Source organism: Cryptotermes secundus, unplaced genomic scaffold, assembly GCF_002891405.2.
Source record: "Cryptotermes secundus unplaced genomic scaffold, Csec_1.0 scaffold696, whole genome shotgun sequence".
Classification (NCBI taxonomy): Eukaryota; Metazoa; Arthropoda; class Insecta; order Blattodea; family Kalotermitidae; genus Cryptotermes; species Cryptotermes secundus.
This window is the reverse complement of record NW_019734322.1, coordinates 666,976-687,883: the sequence shown is the minus strand read 5'-3', so window position 1 is coordinate 687,883 and position 20,908 is coordinate 666,976. Positions and strand designations below refer to the sequence as shown.

The 20,908-nt window shown below is 43.6% G+C and overlaps 1 protein-coding gene across 2 annotated transcripts in view; it reads right to left on the bottom strand.

Annotated features, from left to right (window-relative positions):
• Window positions 1-20,908, bottom strand: part of LOC111868653 (tRNA dimethylallyltransferase) — a 126,492-nt gene that overhangs the window by 86,548 nt on the left and 19,036 nt on the right. The window contains exon 1 of one of the 2 annotated variants that reach the window (XM_023859513.2): window positions 381-554. The exons of the other annotated variant lie outside the window; for it this stretch is intronic. The gene's annotated coding sequence lies outside the window, so the exon portion shown is untranslated. Of the gene's footprint in view, window positions 1-380; window positions 555-20,908 lie in introns of those variants that run through there. 2 annotated transcript variants of the gene reach the window in all.

The following is a 20,908-nucleotide window of genomic DNA, read 5'->3' as shown; positions in this document are numbered from 1 at the left end:
ATCCATAGTGTCGAATATTTTGAAAATCACGAGTACAGATGTTTTCATACACAAACTCGATGCCTCCTTGAACCAAAATTGATTTTCATTCTTGCTGTAATATCATCTTGGCTCTTAAACTGGCTGTTAGAGCCTCCTATTGCAATCACCATAATGCTTTGCAACAGCAGGTATGCTTCTTTTATCATGAATGCAAATGCTGCAATATTACAGATTAAAATAAGCATGCAGCGTAGATACATACCCGCAACACAGACTACTCGTAATAACGAACAGCAATGAACTACGAGGGTCACTCAAAAAGTTCTCGGAATGGTGGTACAGTCCATCCCCACTAAGCGAATTGGCAACGCTTACGTAGGACATACGGCAACGCTTACCTAATCACCTTCAAAGTAGGGCCCTTGCGCGCACACACACTTGCTGCATCGATCCTGCAATTGCTGGAAGCAGTTGTGGAAGGCTTCTTTTGGAATCTTCCGGAGCTCAGCAGTCGCATTCGATTTGATGGCCTCCATGGTTGGGAAACGTGTCCCTTTGAAGCCCTTTCCAGAGTAGGGAACAGCCAAAAGTCACTCGGAGCGAGATCCGGAGAGTACGGTGGTTGAGTGATGACGGGAATGTTTTTCTCGGCGAGGAATTGCAGCACAACAAGCGATGTGTGGATCGGTGCGTTATCGTGATGCAGAAACCGCTGTCCCTGCCTCTTGTCGCGCCGCTTCCTCCGAACCGCATCGCGCAACCTCTGCAAAACTTGCATGTAGAAATGGCCAGTAACAGTACCAACTTCTTGCTCAAACTCCGCGATTGTCATTCTTCGATCACATCGAATCAGTTGTCGCACTTTCCAATCATTTCTTCAGTTCTTGATGTCGAAGGTCTCCCGCTGCGCTGGTCATCCCCTAACGTCTCCTGCCCATTCTAAAACTGGGAAAACCAGTTGTAAACTGCGGATTTCTTTAGTGCGGTATCACCGTAAACTTGCTGCAGGGCCAATAGCGTCTCTGAAGCAGATTTTCCCAATTTTCACATGAACTTGATGTTCGCACACTGTTCGACTGCGACATTGCTCCGAATGACCAACACTCACGTCTAATTCAAACGGAACACTGCACACTGAAACCTGTCCAGATCTGTTGCGCCTGCGAGCAGACATGCTGAGCTTTCCACCACAACAGTGTGTGCGCTATCTTATTGCTCGTTCTCCATCTGCAGGGGAATTTCGGGAACTTTTTGACTGATCTACGTATATCATATTACAAAGAATCATAAATTATTTTCTCCTGTATATCATTAAACTCCCCGTGTGGAGGGGGATTAGAACTCCACTGTAGCCCTGCAAGACGCAGAAGGCGACGAAAAGAGAACCCGGTGCCTGGGGGGTATAACTTGGCCACCCTATCACTGGGGGACAGAAATACAGCGAGCTGATCCTCCAGGCTGGGAGTCGGACGCAACGCCGACTACTGCGAGACCTAAATAAGTGGAAAACCAGAATGAATAAATCTGGCAGTATCTTCTAAGGGAGACTACAGCTAAAAACGGGCTGTTTTGCCAATGATTACGTCATTAACATTCATCACATCAAAGAGAGTTTCAAGTAAAAGTTGTAATCTTACGAAAATCTATATTTGGTAGCATGAACTAATATTTTGCACGATCAACCAGTTTTGATAAAATCGATGAATTAGTTTCCACATTCATGTAAAGCAGAAACTACACTAGATACAAAAAAAACTACATTCGTTTGAGAACTTTCGATGTATATTCGCAGTATAATCGAAATCCCTTCGGTAGCTTCCATGATGAATCATGCATACCAATTAGAACACCTTTAATAATGATGAATAAATTATAGAAAAAATAAAATGTTTACATTGGGACTGCATAAAACGAGAAGTAGGCCTATCTTAAGATGAGACATGAAGACTACAGAGGATGGAACAGCTTAACAAAATAAAGAGCAGCACAGGGCAAAGAATGATAGCATTGATGGCACCGTATTTAATGAATTACAGCTATAAATGCAGAAACAAACTTCATAACGTCGCGAAACACCGGTTAAGCAACACTGTCAATCACTCAATCGTCCAGTGATTGAGGCTAGCTCTTTCTAACGGACCCAACTGAATAGGTGTTTTCCTTCACCTGAGGACGGAAACAGATCCAGTTTCCGAAACGTCGTGTTTTTATTTGTTATCTTAAAAACCAGGACGATGGATAAAGTCCAAAAACCCAATATATCAATGTGTTATACACCATCGTCGGAATCCTATAGTAACTACGAGTCTCTGTGTATTTAACGGCTCTTCTACTAGACTGCTTGATTCTTGGGTTTTCAAAGACTCGATTAGAATGTGAGTGTATGGAATGAAAACCGCGAGATCTTGCGGTAAGCATATTAAGTCTGATCCAATGCAATACCCATGATTCTGCTACTTAACACCAAACAGCGGGAAGTAATACAGTCAGTCTATAGTCAAGGAGTTGATGTTCCTCTGCGCATGAACCATGATCCATACCAGGCGACTGCAGGCTGCTCAAGAGAGCAGAGTTTTGTCCTACCGAAGAGCTTCCCTCGGTAACAGTTTATTTCATAACCCTCAATACGACAAGAATCTCACAGCACTCACAACAGTTCAATTACTCAACAAGGCATACGCTAACATAAAACAAAACTAACTCTTCAAATTAAGTCTGTCGTACTGACTATAAATCTGGACACAAAAATTTCGCAACGCCTCACAGGTTTTGTGCTGAATTTAGAACCGAAGCAACAATTATTTAAACTTTTGTATTTTTTATTTAGCTTATACGTATTTCTGACAACCATGAATGTGAGAACAAGTTTCAACAGCGTACGAAATTTTATTTTCGTATAAACAATAACATTGTTTCAAACTCTGTAACAAGCGGTATGGTCATATGTTTTGCATAAAAAATTGAGAATAACAGAAACTGCGTGTTCCAGCTTTTAAACTCATTTTTGTGGTCACAGTACCCAGCTGAGTCACAAATATCTTGTTTCAGCTGTCGAAAGAAGTTGAAAACTTGTTCCAGCTGTGTCCTCTTACACTATCCATACCCCGCGGCCGGCGGTATCACCGATAGTTCTATTCAGCAACAGAAGGTACGGAACAAGCGCACCTGGCGAACATAACCATTCAGGGGTGCCCGGTGTAAATTAACAGCAGATTTACTCGAGTCCTCAAAAACAAAAAAGGGATTAGGAGTGTGTATCCCACCAATTCAAATTTTAATTAATTCCGTCAAGTAGTTAAAAAAACGCCGGTCACGGTAGCCGAGCGGTCTAAGGCATGCACTGTCTTCGCTCGCTTGGAAACCGGGATCGAATCCCATTCAGGGCATGGATGTTTAGTTTGTGTGTGTGCGTTTTTCNGAATAATGCACAGAAGTACAAATACGACCTTGCAACTGCGCAATCCTCTTATATATATATATATATATATACTAACTGCAAAGCACAGAGAAATATATAAGAAATATTTGGCAACTACTGTTGTGCGTCATTGGTGCGCCGCGGCAGTTAAACTTACTTCTCTGTCATCTCTCTCCTACTTCAAAGATACCTTCTGGTTCTTCTGTACTTTAGTTTCGTAAGAAAGGTTACGGATTCATCAGATTTCTAGATAGACAATAATATGCTGTAAGCTTACATGCCTATATGGAGTGTTAACAGTTCGTTCCCTTCAAAGGAATGGAGGGATAAATCAAAATACAATGAGCTAGGGCCTCTCAAATGCCTTCACAATATATTCCGTAAAATAAACGTAGACACGGCATATTTACCTAGATTTAAAGTGTTCTCAATATTAGCCCCAATCTTGGGACTTTTCTGCACATATAGAATAAACTTATTGCTACACTCGACTCACTATAACTAGAAGCATGGATGACGCCACAGCAACGGTGTTCTGCTGCCTGTGGTTGCATGCGTTTGGTAAAGTTGTCCCTGTGCTTTACTACTTAAGGACTATGCCATGAAGTCGTATGGGGGAGTGGATGTATAGTTCCACATTTTCTTGAACTCGGCTCTAGTTGGAGGTGTGGCCAGTTTCACGTCCCGGCCGCTTTATTCCAGGGGAAAGAGCCCCCGGTACCCATTTGGATAGGCGGTTGGTTGGACCCCTGAGCCGGTCTGGACGACACGAAGAAAAGAAAATTCTTGACCCTACCGGGACTAGAACTCAGACCCTTCGGTCGTCCAGCCCGTAGCCAGTCGCTATACCGGCTATGCGTATGACTTGTGCAAAAAAAAACACCTGTAGCTTCTAATCACTGTTCTGCAATTCGACAATCCCGTATAATTGTACTGAGCTTTCGTTTCTGCAACAGTGGCATGACAGATGCACATTTCTACTATGCGGTTCATAACGGCTCTCACGCTTCTAGTTGTAATGAGTTAAATAAACATATCATTCAAGTGAATTCAATGAACATGTTAAAGTGTTTGACAACAGCTATTAGGTACGCACTGCGAAATAAAATACAATGAAACAGAAGAACTAGACAGTCATTAGAAAATAAGGAAAAAGCATACAATTACAAGATTCTATACACTGAACGACATAAATAAAAACAAAGGTCTGAACAACACGCCTCATAAGTTATTCCTGTGTTATTAACGGATTTAAGAAGGCCGGGTAGTGAAATCAATTTTCTGTTGAAAACAGGAATACAGCCGCGTCTGCAGACAGCATTTGCCGCAGAAACACATCTGACTGAGAGAGTAAGTTTTGAAGTGATGGCGGACACCAAGAATAAGAAAAGTCCCTGACTAACCTCGTAGGTACACGTAAACTATCGTGAAAATATAGCAACGGGGTTTGTTTTTTAAAGACAGTAATAAGAAATGGACCAAGGAATGGTCGCCTGGACTTAAGTGTTGAGGGATTCGGCCTAATTAATTTCATATTTATTATGACATGCGCAAATCTACTAGAGCATAAAGCTACAAATTTTCTCTGAATAATAATAATAACAATATCTATAACAATACTGTGCCTTAGCAGCACGCCTTGAAGAGGCACAGAGAGCGTAGGACGTGATGGAGGTGATGGTCAGTTTCAGACTCAGCCTTACTCTGCCCAACGGATGGGATCCAGAGCCAATATGAAGGTTGTGGCCACTGGAAAAATCCGAAATCTTCCTGGGACTCGAACTCTAGTTCCCCAGGCCGCAGTCAGTCGCCTCTCGGCAGTAAGACTGAATTAAATCGCTTGGTGGGGGCTAGCCTGACCAGCAGACGCGGTAAGTCAATAAAAGGTCAGAGGTCACCTCTGAGAGAAACTGAGGGCTCGGCTGCAGCTCGGATGCGGGTCCAGCTGGGACCAATGATAGGGGCTCTGATGTCCCTGTCCGTGATTGGCAGACGGTGTCTGGAGTATCCGCTGCCAGCAGCCCAGCCGAAATTGGTTGGGCATGTATGTATGAACGAGTACGACCTTCGGCTTTGCATGGGAACATCCGATGAAAAGTTCCTCATTCTGGAGGGTACTGGGTCTAGCTAAGGTCGAGGTTCTTACGAAGCCCGAATAACAACGGGAGTGCACAGCGGACCCAGACGTCTGAGTCTTTAAGGAGCGACCATAAATTGTCCCCATGTCATTACTGATACGAATATGATAAGCTATCACAGTGCGACACATAAATACACACTTGGGCAATAGGGTCTTATGGGCCCGGGTGCAGTTGACGCGTTTATCCTTTCTTTACACGATACACAACCACAACGCCTCAAATCCCCTCTCTTACATTATTACTACTTTCTACTGCAGATAATTTCATTTTACTTGCTTTATTTTACAAACGTCACAAATATTTAGAAATGCGAATCTGTTTAATTAATATCTTAATTACACGGACATTACACATTGAGCCCGTAGCCAGTCGCTATACCGACTGCGCTATCCCAGCTCCTACAACACCTAGCCAAAATTGAAATATATTGTGGAATGAATACTTTTACACTTTATGGTTTTATATTTTTATGTCCTTTTACTCGTTAACTATTAGTAATGAATTTTATTAGAATATTAGATTATAGATCTACGCTCACTTTATAAATATATATTCGCTTGCAACAACAGACATCTGTTGCATAAATATGGATCCATGTCATGACCATTAACTGTAATCACTTGAGTTACAGATCAAAGAAAGGTGCCTGATGATGACCTAAATTATAGGTCGAAACGTGTAGCGCAATTTTACGCTTACATTAAATAAGTAAGATATATACCAACATCTGTTGTCTTCACTGAAGATATACCGCTATATTTGTTGTGTTGACAGTTATAACATAAGATAAATACATTACTAAGCCCAATAATTAAACCCAGATTGTAGTCTATACATGCCATATAGGGGCCGACATTTTTGCTTTTATCGAACCAGATCTGTGGCCCATCCAGCGGGGAACTCTTTCCAAGGGAGCAGAGATGTTGAACGAACGGGTTGCTATAGCTATCCGTTTCGAATGTCGACCAGTCTACATTCTATCATGAACCTTCCGCTGTCTCCCACAGTTCATCATCACACATGGTGAGACAGTGCCCAAAAAATTGGCCAATACCACTAATTCCTAAGATTCTTTCGAATTTACCTTTAAGGACCATCATCACGCTCTTCTTCAGCCGACACGCATATCGGCAAACAAATTATGCGTGCCTGAAAATTTGTCGAAAGTTGCAAATCTGCCGGGCCACTGTACGTTTTGACCTTGAATTTAAAATCGAATATAAGGGTGCCGACAAATAATTTCTCGGGGAAATGTACCGGTATTTACCCTGTTCGGTAGCCGCTTATTTCTAGTTTCCAATTTATCTTTCATAGTCATACTCAACTTCATAAAGACGCATTCTGCTACACTACCTGAAGTGCACAAATTGGTGAACTGTAAATGTGACATATTTTTTCTTAACAAATATGCCTATTAAATATCTTTGTCACCAGTCTGAGTAACGTCCAAAGGAATAAGAGCTCCGGTGTGGCATGTATACCCGTTGCTAGGCAACGACCGCAAAATAAGCAGCTATACAACAAACGGCCGTTGCTAGGTAATTGCCGCAACAGATTCACAACATGCAACAATGGATTAACTGGGGAGCAGTGTTCTCTACACGGTCCGTGCGATAGCTACGTGATGCAACAACTGGACTGTTATTTTCTGTAGGGTCCGTCTCGAGACTAGCAGCTGCTATTATGAAAGAACTCCGTGTGGAGGGGGAGTCGAATACCTCCACCGCGACCCTGCGAGTTGTAGGAGGCGACGAAAAGGGAAGTCTCAAATCTGAGACAGTAAAATACAGTCGAGAGTCCCAAGGGACTCGGACCCGAGAAAGATTGCGCTGGCAAGGGTCAGCAGTATATACAAAAGACAGACCCGTCCTCTTGTCAGAAAGGGCGTCCCATAAAAACAAGACCGTAACTGTCAAAGAGTAATAAATTAATATCTGGTCATAAGCCCCAGATGGAGCTCGACACCAAGACTTACTGACTTACTGACTGACCGTCAGTCGCAATGTGATTTTGACTTTGACTTGACTTATGAAAGAGTTTTCATATGACTGATAGAAGAGTAGGAGCTAGTTGTGAGGCAGTCGCCGGCCAGTAAGGACGTAAACACGGAAACTGAGGAAGCTACAGCCTTGAAAGCCGTTACCAGGCGACAACCGGTGAAGACTTAGTATGTGTTGTTGTGAATTACAGAGTGTATGAAATAGTGATGACGCTATAGTTACTTACAGTGACGATCTCTAAGTGTTCAATATATACACGTACAATTACCAATCCAAAGCCGGCTACAGTCACTCTTTTTTTTTCCCTTGGCACTACAGCCCCAGTGGGCCTAGGCCTACCTCCATGAACTACGTTCACTTCGGTTTTTCTAGATCTTACACATACGGTAGGACTCCTTGGGAGGGTGATCAGCTCGTCGCAAGGCCTCTACCTGTAGACAAAAACAGAAAAACGCACACAAACACCCATGCCCTGAGTGGGATTCGAACCCACGATCTCGGCTTCCGAGCGAGCGAAGACGGTGCATGCCTTAGACCGCTCGGCTACCGTGACCGGCACAGTCACTCATACACGTGACAATATAATTACATTCACTTATAGTTTATCTCAGCATTCGAGCGTAGAACTCAAAACAATTCACGCTACGACTTATCCTTGAAGTACAGAAAGTTTTCTAGTATAATTCATTCGTTTCAAACTTTCTTTAACGGCGAGTGGCTGCGGAATTCACAAACTGTTTTTTATCTATTCATGACGTAAAAATGAATTCAAAATAGCATCGAGAAAAGCACGGACGGAAGGAAATCGAAATACAAATCCGTCAGCAGGGAAGAAGCGGCTGGACCGAATTAACTACCACGAAGTCAATTTCGGCAGTCGCCACGTTCCACTGAACTGAAAAGCAACAGAAATGTACGTCTATTCCATGCAGCAAACGCTAACACCGTCAGAGAACGAAGAGCACTGTAGGGAACATGTAACACAATGCATCTGATACTGCAAACACTTCAAGAAGAATAAAAAGGAGGCCTATTTCTGTTCACTGATTCGTGAAGTTAAAGAGGCTATGACAGAACACAGTCGTAGCCTATTTTAACGTACTATCCCGATATTCAATTGCGTGGTTTGAGTAAAAGAAAATGAGGAACCTAAGTCAGGATACGCGGTCATCAGTTCCACATACGCGGCCAGCACCTCCTAAACACAGTTCTACAGCGTCATTACTACACCAGTCTTCTCAAGATCATAACAATGCAGATGTGACTCAGGTTCTCTTTCAGCAACTGTATTTCCCTAGTCAAGAGAGTCCCTTCTCTTTTCAGGGAAGGCCGTGTCGAAAATAGTCTACCAGTGCCATTACAATCTCATCCATCCCTCAAATATCCATTTCAGCATAATCGTCAAACCTACGATGTTTCTTAAGTGATCTCTTTCCTTAAGGCTTTCCAATAAAAATAGTATTTGCACTGAAGAAAGCAGTCTTCTGGGATGTGGAACCGTGTAGATGTGGTGTTAACCGACGTTTCGGAGGAACGTACAACCGGTTCTCACGGTATCTTCGCTTGCGGATTTTTTATTTTTCCTTCTACCCTGAAGATGGAGGCGATACGTTCCTCCTAAACGTCGGTAAATACATCTACATAGTGCCACATCCCAGAAGACTGCTTTCTTCATAATCACCGCAGTGAAAACCTCAAATCTTACATAGTATTTGCACTGTTCGTTTCTTCCGTATGTGTTACATGCCCCGCCCATTTCAGCCTCTTTACCTCCTCATATATGTAGTATACATGAGAACGTACTGTCGTGAATAGAATCAATGTTTTCGCCGCCAATAAATAATAAAACGTACAATGAAAATGTACTCTGATAGTGAAAAACTCGATTTCGAGGTTTTGACCGAACAACACATCTGCGCCCCTACCGGGGAAAAACAGCATTTGTAATGCCGTCTTTCTAAATGCATGTATGTACGGCAACCTTACCAGCGCCCGAACGGGTGGATGGATTTTATTTATATTCAGTGTTCAAGTGTGTATCCCTCATAGGATGATGCCTCTGTATACAAATACTCTTGCCCTTCAGATGGAACCACAGAGAATGGCGATTTTCTCGAAAACGGCTATAACGATTTTGATTAAATTTCAACAATTATGAACACCACCGCTCTAAATAAAACTGCATAGGTGGTACCTCGGTATGCGCACTAAGGGTCCAAATGGTTACACAACAAGTACATGTCCTGCACTGCATTATCAGCACCAACAGTGGTTTACCGAATTTTGTTTTAAAGTACAGTCAATGTCAATCGTATATGACAAAATGTGCGCAATGCCCTGCACATATTTTTCTTTTAGGCCCCTCAGAGAAGCCTTTCTCAACCGGAGTTCCCTGCAATTTAGGGTTCTGCGAGAGATGGTGAAAAAAAATATTGTCGCGTGTCTCCTAGGTAACGCGACAAGAAATGTTACGTGGGTTTCGCATTTGGCTAAGACGTTCACTGGAGGCTCACTTTTACACCCACAAATACAATTATACACGCTTATAACGTCTTCGGACGTTTCCTCTTCAATGTTATACACTCTGCTCTGCTCGGAGCTCAACTGACGTGGTCCCTTGCTGGATACGAACTTACTTCTGCTAAAGTCGGATAGAAAACTGGCTTGTCTCTTGCCGAAGTTGGACTGTTATATCCTGCACTCGGGCTGAATATGGAACATCTTGTAGAAGGGATTGGTTTCGCCCGCTGCTATGCCCTCAGAGCAGCCTTTCTCAACCGGGGTTCCCTGCAACTTAGGGTTCTGCGAGAGATGGTGAAAAAAAATATTGTCGCGTGTCTCCTAGGTAACGCGACAAGAAATGTTACGTGGGTTTCGCATTTGGCTAAGACGTTCACTGGAGGCTCACTTTTACACCCACAAATACAATTATACACGCTTATAACGTCTTCGGACGTTTCCTCTTCAATGTTATACACTCTGCTCTGCTCGGAGCTCAACTGACGTGGTCCCTTGCTGGATACGAACTTACTTCTGCTAAAGTCGGATAGAAAACTGGCTTGTCTCTTGCCGAAGTTGGACTGTTATATCCTGCACTCGGGCTGAATATGGAACATCTTGTAGAAGGGATTGGTTTCGCCCGCTGCTATGCAAACGATTTTCTTGTTTCCGCGGGAATACATTATTCCCGCTGCTTCGAACAATTCGTTACTTAGGTTTGCTAGCTGTTGTAACTGTGGAAACCCAGCTGTTTTTCAAGCGGTATCCTGGGTAGCTTGCTTTCTCATTGTCTTATAGTCCGGCTTTCAGGCAGCACGTCACATTATGTACTCGTACATATAAGAATAAACATTGTGTTTTCACACTCACGCTTGTGTCTGTTTATATTAATAATGATCGCTAACGTTATTTATTTCCCATATTTGGAGTTTACAACTTGCATCAAAAATAATATTGGCTTCTTAGCTTTTTTAATCATTAAGATTTCCTATGATTATTCAGTACTTAAACGAGCTGATTGTTTCAACAGTCTTAATAGCATAACAATTAATGTTTAAATTAATATGAAACAAGTGCGCCGAAATTAAAATAAATATTCATTGTAGTCGTATTCATTCTTTCGTGGTAACTTTGTATCGGAGGGTGGGGCGAATGCATGCAGGAACAAATGGAAACCAGCATCTGTTGACTGGCAACAATGTAACAGAGGAATACTGCACATGCGTGTTGTAAACGCTGAGTAGGGTGAATTCTGTTGATTAGAAGCATTGGAAAGTCCTATTTTCTTGCGATTTTTCTCGTTTAGTTATCTATTAAGCCATTGTTTTTATATTTCAACCACGCGGTCCCATGTGGCGATTTTTGAAGAGGTGACGTGTGATAAGAGGGGGACTTTGGTCCTAGGCATACGGACAATTCCGATGACGCTGGTGTCACAAGCTTCTGACAAATTTCACTGTACTAGTGCAACAAAAGACACAAAAAGGTCCGTCTTTACAATGAAGGCTATTTATCAATAGTCTTTACATGCACTGTTGATTCAAGATATTCTATTCCGTCGTGCCTCATCTGTGGCAAACGACTTAGAACTGCAGCATTGGCTCCAGCAAAGCTGCAACGACACTTGACTACACATAACAGCCACATGACCAGTAAAAGTGCTGATTATTTTAAACAGCTATTGGAATCTCAAAACAAAAGGAGTAAAGCTTTTGTTAGTAAAGTCACAGTCAGTGAAAAGGCAAAGTCACACAGCTGGTGAGAACCGAATAATGCCAGCATCTGGGTAAAAGTCAGGACAAGATGCAGTATGACAAATTGAAAAATGTTCTACTTTCAAACAGTACTATAAACAGACGTAGCGATGACGTGTCACATGATGCTAGAGGTGTTGTGTGAGGTACAGGTAAAGTTGTCCCTGTGCTTAACTAACTAAACACTATGTCATGAAGACGTATGGGGGAGTGGAAATATAAATCCACATTTTCTTGACCTCGGCACTAGAGGTCAGCTTCACGCCCCGGCCGCTTTACCCCCGGGAAAGAGCCCATGGTACCCATTGTATAGGAGGTTGGATGGACCCCACAGCCGGTCTGGACGACGAAGTGAAAACTCTTGACCCTACCAGGACTCGAACTCCGACCCCCAGGTCGTGCAGCCCATAGCCAGTCGCTGTACCGACTATGCTATCCCGGTTCCTGGTTTTGTGTGAGACAACTGAAAAATATATAAGAGTTTGCAAAAAAAACTGACCGAAACAAGGAAAGGGCAAGATATATTTCATGTCTTGTCTTCATATCTGGAAACAAAAGATCTGTCCTGGGAGAACTGTGTAGGCATCTGTACTGTTGGCACCCCATCAATAGTTGGTTCCATTAGAGGTTTCGCCTTTCTTGCAAAATAAAATCCTGACGTCACAACACACTGCTTCATTCACAGAGAGGTGTGGTTTCAAAAACTCTTGGAGATGAAATGAAGAGTTATACATGAGGTTACAAAAATTGCTAACTTTACCAAACAAAGACCACTTCACACCAGAATGTTTAAAAAAATTGTGTGAACACCTGGATAAACAGCACGTAAATATCCTGCTACATACAGAAATCCGGTGGCTTAGTAGAGGAAGAGTTCTCAACGGGGTGTTTGAGGTGAACTGCGGGATTACTTTCAAGAAAACAGTAGGCAAGATTGTGCAATGTGCTTTGAAGATGAAGATGGCTGCAGATACTAGCCTGCTTGGCAGACTTTTTTCATCAAAAAATAAGTTCAACGAGGCCCTGAAGAAAATGTTTTGACTTCAAGTGACAAGGTTCTTGGATTTAAAAGTAAACTGAATCTTGGGAAAAATCATGGTGTGAAACGAAATCTTCAAATGTTTCCACTGCTGCTGGGATTTGAGAGTGAAGGAGGATACAAGCTAGTTTCGAGTGTTATTGAAAACCAGCCTGAAGAATTGCGGAACAAAATTAAACATTATTTCCCCTCCCTTTCAACACAAGTGTAAAAGACTGGGTGAGAAAATCTTACTGTGAATCAAGTGCTCAGCCTGATAACCTGACTTTAAGAAAAGAGGAAGAACTCTGTGAGCTGCCGTTTCATCGTACACTCAAGATGAGATTTACTGACCTATTCCTGGACCTGCCATTCACAGGAAAACAATACACATACAAACTTTTTCTCGTTTAACAAGCATCACGAACAAAAATAAAAATCGTCTCATTTCAGTTGAAGATGAACTGTGTGTGTCTGACCCAGAATTAAGTATCTGTGCAGAAACCAACAAGCACAGTTTTCATATTAAAGAAGTACATTTCATTCTTTATTTCAGTTTAAAAAATAACCGTCTCAGACGATATTTTTTGTTCATATTGCTCTATTTTATGATTTTCAGTAACCTTATGTTCAACATTAACAAAAAATTTTCATACTGTAAGTAGCAATTAACATCAATTTACAACCTACATTTATCATAATTTTTATGNGGGGGGGGGGGTTCCCTGAGACTTGCAAATTATTTCAAGAGTTCCTCGGAAGTAAAGGGCTGCCTCAGAGTATCAGACGAAAAATAGATCTACAAAGTATGACATTCCACCACAAGCAATTTTCTCCAATCCTGTCTCACTTCATCTTTCACGGATTACATTACCCTCTTATTTGGTCTGCTTCAGAATTCATTCCGTAACAGAAAATCCTTTAGATATTTGACAGGATCCCTTGGAAGGAGTATCAGTCTATCGCAATGTTACACAGGGCAAAAGGAAAAACCAGGAAATATCCATACATGCCCTGATCGAGAAACAAACCTGCGATTCCAGTGACGATGTGCGCGCCTTGGAGCTCGAAGCCATTGTGGCTAAGCTATTCCAGAATGACCGGAGTAGCTGCCATCACATTATGAAACGTTCATTCAGTAAGATGTTCAGCATGCACGGGCCTGCTCACTGCTCGTCACGACTTTTGCCCGCAGGCGCTGTGGTCAGGTTACTTGCAACATTTTTGTAGATTAACTTTCATTTAAAGATAGTCCTGACCTTCACTGCGAAAAAACGAAATACTGAAATCGGGCCCAAGCAGATGACAGAGTGAATGAGGCGGGCAAGAGACATGTGCAGTCCTGCTGGCTTCGTCTCTCGTACAGCCTCTCCTTTTTCGCTATTCTGTTCAAGGGTCTTGCTATTTGAAATTATCTCTACTGCAGAGCTGACATTACCGCTTTGACATAAGAGCCCGGTTTAACCAGTTCTCTCCCATTTCATGGCCGAGACAGTTTTCTCGCGTGATAGTAGCCGATAGTGTTTCTAATTGGCTGTTATCTCCCAGATCGCAGCACGATGCAACCTGCATCCGGTGCTCAACATCCTGTCCATTAGCATCCAGTGGCAACAGCTCCCTTAACAACTCTGATCATTCTTGTTCAAGAAATAACAGAGAAATGATTGCTTAGGTTCAATATGACCTCACTCTCTAGTAACAGAGTAAAAGGTTCCACGCCGCTAGCAGGCCTAGAAAAGCCTCATACTGGATATGACACGAACCGACACGACACGACACGATACTCTTTTCATCCACAGATCATCCTCACAACCCATTTCCCAAAAATCTATTTTAATATAATAATGTAATAATCATGGCTGACAAATTGTTTTATAACCCGAAAATTAACCACCACAAAGACCAAATCCCACCACTGACAACGATTCTGAGTCATGGAACTCCATCTCTCCTCCTCACAATCTATTTCCCCAAGATCAAGTATATTTATTATTCCTTATCTAATATTTCTAACATGCAGCCGGGTTAGCTCTATCGCAATTCCGACGGACTGCGGGCTACACGACGGGAGGGAGGAGTTCTCTCTACTCTACAGTGTCCAAACCGACTCTGTGACCCACCCAGCCTCCTACTCAATGGGTACCGGCTGCTCTTTCTCCGAAAGAAAATCGGCCGGGGCGTGAAGCTGACCACTCACCTCCGGTCAGTAATGGTGGAGGTATACCTCCACCGCCTACCTACTCATGGCCTAATGCTTAATTAATTGAGAACGGGAAAAGTTTATCTATTACCATTTATTACAATATTGTCACGTCGTGTGACTATAGATGAGGTTTGGATTGGTAACTTGATTTACTGGACAATTACACTCGTAATTACGAATAATTACGACAGTTTCTCTGAGTTACACACTCCAAAGATCACTGGAACTACAGCATACATAAAGTCTTCTCAGTTTCACAAGCCGTTGTTTGGCAGCGGCTTCAACGGTGGACGTTCCCCTTCTTCTGGGTTCTCAAACTGTCCCCGGCCTCAGCTACCAGCTTCTCACTTCTCACAACTGACTCAACCAACCACTTAGAGAGTTAGAGCTACTTTACGACTGAAGGTTTACCGCCAATCAGTTAGTCTCGGCGACAAGCCCCTTGAGCCTCACGATCAGTAATTGTATTTCCCAACTGAACACTTGCGGTCATAGTCCTTATGTAACATCCTCTCTCACGAGAGGGTGGGTCTGTCGTTCACAATTGCTGCTGGCCCTCGCCAGCGCAGTCATTCTCAGGTCCGAGTCCGGCGGGCTCATGGTCACATTTTACTGTCTCAGATTCGAGACTCACCCAACTTGGAGGGCCGGGTTCCCGTATTTATATTCGCCAGAAACAGGGTGGCCCAATTATATCCCCAGGCAAGCACAACAGACCACTGTAGGTCGCGGTGCAAGGGTCGAGGAGGCCTACCCCTCATACATTCATTATATCCCGAGGCACTGCGTTCCCTTTTCGTCTCCTCCTACAAACTCGCTTGGTTACGGTGGAGGTATTCGACCCCGCCTCCACACGGGATTTTCCGATCAACCGCTGAACTACTAGTCCTCGTCGTATAGCCCCGACAGAAACCGCACAGAAAACGTCTCTTCCATTATTGCGTGTTTTCTCGCTGCCGCGGAAACGTGTCCACATAACTGTTCCATAGCAATGTCTGTTGTACTGTAGTACGTTTACACAGCTGTTACTTGGCAATGACCATCAAACTAACTAAATATTTACTCCCTCTTAATATGTCTAATTTAATAATAATCTCATAACTCCTCCTCTGGCTCTTAAGTGACTGCTTTCTGAAAGACCTCCCCACAGAAATTGCGTGTGCAGTTTTTGTCTCCTTTCTAAGGCCCCCCCATACACACACAGTTTGGCCTTCCGATCGACCTTACAGGCAAAACTGTGACAGTTCACCCCCTCCCTTTCCTCCCCATACACGCGCAAATAAAGCGGCAGGCTTCATGCCACAATCACGGTCTTCCAGCCTATAATGCTGAGTCTCACACGTCACGTGCTACGGTCCTGCAGGCAGAACTGACGGACTGACGGGTTTCCCACAGGCCAACAGTCCAAACGATTGGCCGGCCGGCCGCACCACACACGTCAGATTTGCCTTTCAGTCTTCAACTGTGCAGGCCGAACTGGAGGTCAAACTGTGTGTGTATGGGGGCCCTAAGTTAGGCCTACATGGCTATCCCAAAGTGACCAACACTTCCCTGACTTAACAACACTAGGTACCGTACAGGCCAAGAAGCCACTCATTCATTATATGGCATCTTTCATTTACCCAATCAGTGCCTCTCTATCTAGTGCTACTGGCAGTAAATAACTATTTCAAGGTCACTAACACCGAAGTCGGCCGTGCCAAGTCAGGTCATGTGGGATTTGTGGTGGACAAAGTGGCAGTGGAACAGGTTTTCTCCGAGTACTTCGGTTTCCCCTGCCAATTCTAATTCCACCGACTGCTCCACATTCATCATTTATCACGGTACAATAGGCCAATTAGTGGCCGACGTACCAAGTGGACTCAGTCTCGCCCCACCCCCAGAAATTAAAAAAAAAAACGAAGTCAGTAAATGGACGCGATACTGAGCCATTTTCTTTAAACATGACCATTGTTACGTACTGAGTCTAAATTATAAGTAACTAGTTTGAACTGCCGCACTTATAAGGTTGCCGGTATATGTTACAGGAAAGTGTACTGGTAATACAGACGCTTTTAAAACCTACAGTGTCCAATCCTCCAAAATCCTATAATTCACCCTGCCAAAAGCGAAATGGTACTTCCGGTGGCAAACCCACGAGCGGGCCTGGAAAAATGGCGGTAAGAACAGATGCTTTGAAACGCATAATAAATAAAACCTGTAACAGTCCGTATCGAATAACTGAACTACAGAACTGCGATACTTTCGAATATGAGTTTTGCTTAAAGGAACTGTAAGACAAACCTCCTCCTCCATTTCACAAAATATGATAACATTAAAAATTACAATCCTCAGTTGGCACGGCGATGCTCACATTTCACAGGCAATACCTTATCGGTGCGAGGCCATGTTATACTGGCCGTGAAAGTAAACATTACAATATACTTCAAAGTTCTAAATCTCACAACAACCATACTTCCATTTGTCGGGTTATATCAGCAAGGGTCCAATAGTGGTAGTCAGTATACACTTAAAAAAAAAAAGTATAACGTGGGACCCAAAAGGTTGTGAGACGTCGAGGCTCTCACATTTTGTAGACAATGGGCTCACAGATTGCGGTGACGTCAGCCTTACGCGCCTGCCGCCCTTTGCCGCCAGGAAGATTCCTGCTACTCATTTCGGTTGGAGGCTGAGTCGACCCCAGGGTCATACATAGTGCGGCTGCTTACGTTAATTGAAAAATGCAATGCCCTCATCGGGAATCGAAACCGCTACCTTCCGGCTTGTAGTGCCTCAACCACCTACGCTACGGCGTACCCCCAATATGCAACTGTTTTCTCGACAACTGGTATAGTAGAGACAAATCATCCTAACTTCACTATCTCCGTTCGAGATGGCCCAATTTATGTTTTATCAGGTTTCAGACAGAGAGAGGGGGGAATATCTCCGTTGACAGCAATAACAGAATCTCTGAACAGAAGATAGGCGCAGACAGTGACGTGTCACAGGGCCAATTTCTAAAACCAGTATTGAAGAACTGGGAATTTGAGGACGAGGCAAACTTCACAGATAGGAGAAGGAATCAAGGACTCAGCTGAAATAGCAAAATATCTTACAGAGGACCGTGGGTCTAAAGGGGTTTCCTAGTCAGATTCTGCGGTTACTTAATGGCCCAACATATTACCGAAAATCTCAAGCGAAATTCTTCTAATTCGGCGGTTTGGTTTCAACATAAAACGGTTGGATCTCCTACTTGATAAGCCTACACTCCTTCTACAGTAATGCAAATGTAAGAATTTTTAATGTGTATACATCAACAGGTGAATCACCGAACATCAACCCTGCCAACTGTGCCACAACTAAGTTAAAAAATTACATGTATTATGCTGGAAAATACACTTCAAGGTCCATACAAAGTAAAATTCGGCTCATAGCGAGTGATCATATACTATTCAAATTGTAAACTAATGGTTCATACGCAGGAACTGCACGAATAGTATACTAATGCCTTTATTATATAACTAGGTAAAGGAGTGCTCAGTTAAATAGCACATAACGATAATGTAACGTGTACAACCGTTGCTATGCAATGACGGAGAAACGGGCGAATAAACAACGATGCTAGGCAACGGATCGGTAAACACGTTCTCGCGGCAAAGAATACTCACACAATAGTCACTGTAGAAAAAAACGGTGCTTTCTACTAGGTCCGTGCAAAGGGATTATAAGGAAGACAACTGGGGCCAAGACTGTCAGACTCAAAGAGTGAAGCAGTGAGTGGCAGTGAGTCAGTTTTCAGAGTACTTGAGTAGTTTTCTGTCCGTGGTCGGTGCGGAGGCTATATAACGAGATTCCAGGAATAACCAAGGCCGTGTCTCTTCAGGACTCCATAGAACATTAACGAATGATTATCATATTTTATGTGTGCCATCAGAGCTGCGCTTGTGTTCAGCGTTAACTGCGGCACTACCGCGGGCTTGCGCCATCCTCGAAAAAAAAAAGTTCGGAACTCGAAGGGTGAAACCGAAGAGTGAGTATCGTATCCAAGCTGGAAGACGCCCCGATGCCGGGATTCCAGACACTTGAGCGATTAAACTTTCTACAATGAAATCAGAATACCAAACAACAGTGCAACAATATCCCGAAGCGGAAGCACAACTAAAACAGCTCATTAAGTTGCTGGGTGACATTGGAGTCGTGGCAAGGCACATCCCAGTCTCTGTACGGAAAAGTTCGGAATGGCTTATCATTGTAGATGCTGCAGAAGAAAACGGAGCGAGCTACTGCAGAAATCTCCATGGAAAGCCACTTTTTATTGCCCTGTACGGCAATTATACAGTAATGTTGCACCAGTTATAGGCCGTGCTCAAGGTGAGCACACTAGCAGGCCAAACTAACCTACCAAACACAACAGGGCAACAAATAACGCAGTAGGGCAGTTTCCAAAAAGTAAAGAGGCGGAAGCGACACAACATCGACAAAACCGACGGAAATTCAAAGAAAGTGGCAGTGCAGACCAAAACGTCGCCCGCCTTAAACATCCCCCCCCCCAGGAAGTCATCACCCGAAACTTTTTCGCCCCTCAGGGCAGCAGACATGAACACCGACGCTTCCGGTACTGAGGCCAATTCAAATGAGGCAGTTCCTGGAAAATCAGGTAGGCAGCCTCCAATAATACTAACGTCTACCGATAACCTGATTAAGTTGCAAAAACAACTGAAAAATGTGCCCAAAGAGAACTTTGAGCTCCGTAGCACTGGAAACGGAACCAGAGTCATCATGAAGGCATGGCGGATTTCCAGTCCGTCAAATCCCACTTCGACGCCAATAACCTGTCCTATTACTCGTTATATCCCAAATCCGAAAAACCTATGAAGGTGGTGATACGTAACCTGGACACAGCATCCCTGTAAGATATATATCGGACTGGCTGGTGAAAGCAGATGACAGCCACCCGTCGGTAACCCTCCGGCGGGGCAACAACCATAAACCTCCCACTCTTCCTAATAACTTTCCGAGGATGGCAAAATCCCAAGAAATTTTCCAACTGCAAAGCCTCTGCCACATCGAAATCAGGGTAGAGCTCAGAATGGTCCTGCGCAGTGCCATAACTGCCAGCAGTTCGGCCACGTCTGGGCAAACTACAAGCAACCTTCCGGCTGCTTGTGGTGCGCGGGCGGTCACCTGCACATGGAGTGCCCCGAGAAATGGAATACATCTTCCACCCCAACACGCTGCAACTGTCGGTTGGCGGAAGGAGAAATACCCCATCCCGCAAATTATCGTGGCTGCGGACACGCGAAGGAGGAGGTACAGAAAAAGAAGTCGCAGAGGACACCGTAGATTAAAACAGGAAGGGTGTTCTCTTGAAACCTCACTACTCCAGGTGTGTCCTACGCGGCGGCGCTCCGAGGCAAGACAGAGGAACAGCAGCAGCCTCAGAAACATTAGGCAGCAGTGGTAGGTCCCGCCAAAATGTAACCAAGGGTCCCTGCGTCCTTACCCCAACACGAACAGCAGACAACAGGTCAGTCAGTTCGGGCCCAAATGAAAACAGCTCGTAAACAGATTGTATTCCCTATTCAGAAAAGAGTGATTAAGCGCTAATATTAAACTGACCCTCCACAAAGCTCTCATTAGATCTGTAATGACTAGTCCCGCCTGGGAAGTCTCGGCAGGTACCCGTCTAATGAAATTGCAGCGCCTACAGAACAGGATTCTCCGGAACCATTAGCAATTTTCGAAGGCACACACCGGTTCGCGATTTACACATGGCTTTCAAAATTCCGTACGTAATGATTATATAAAAAATATGTAGGCAACAAGCAGAAGTCATACAAAATGATAACGAAAATGTTCGCAATATTGGACAAGTCGAAGCCCGACACAGGAAGTATAAGAGGCTTAAACTTGG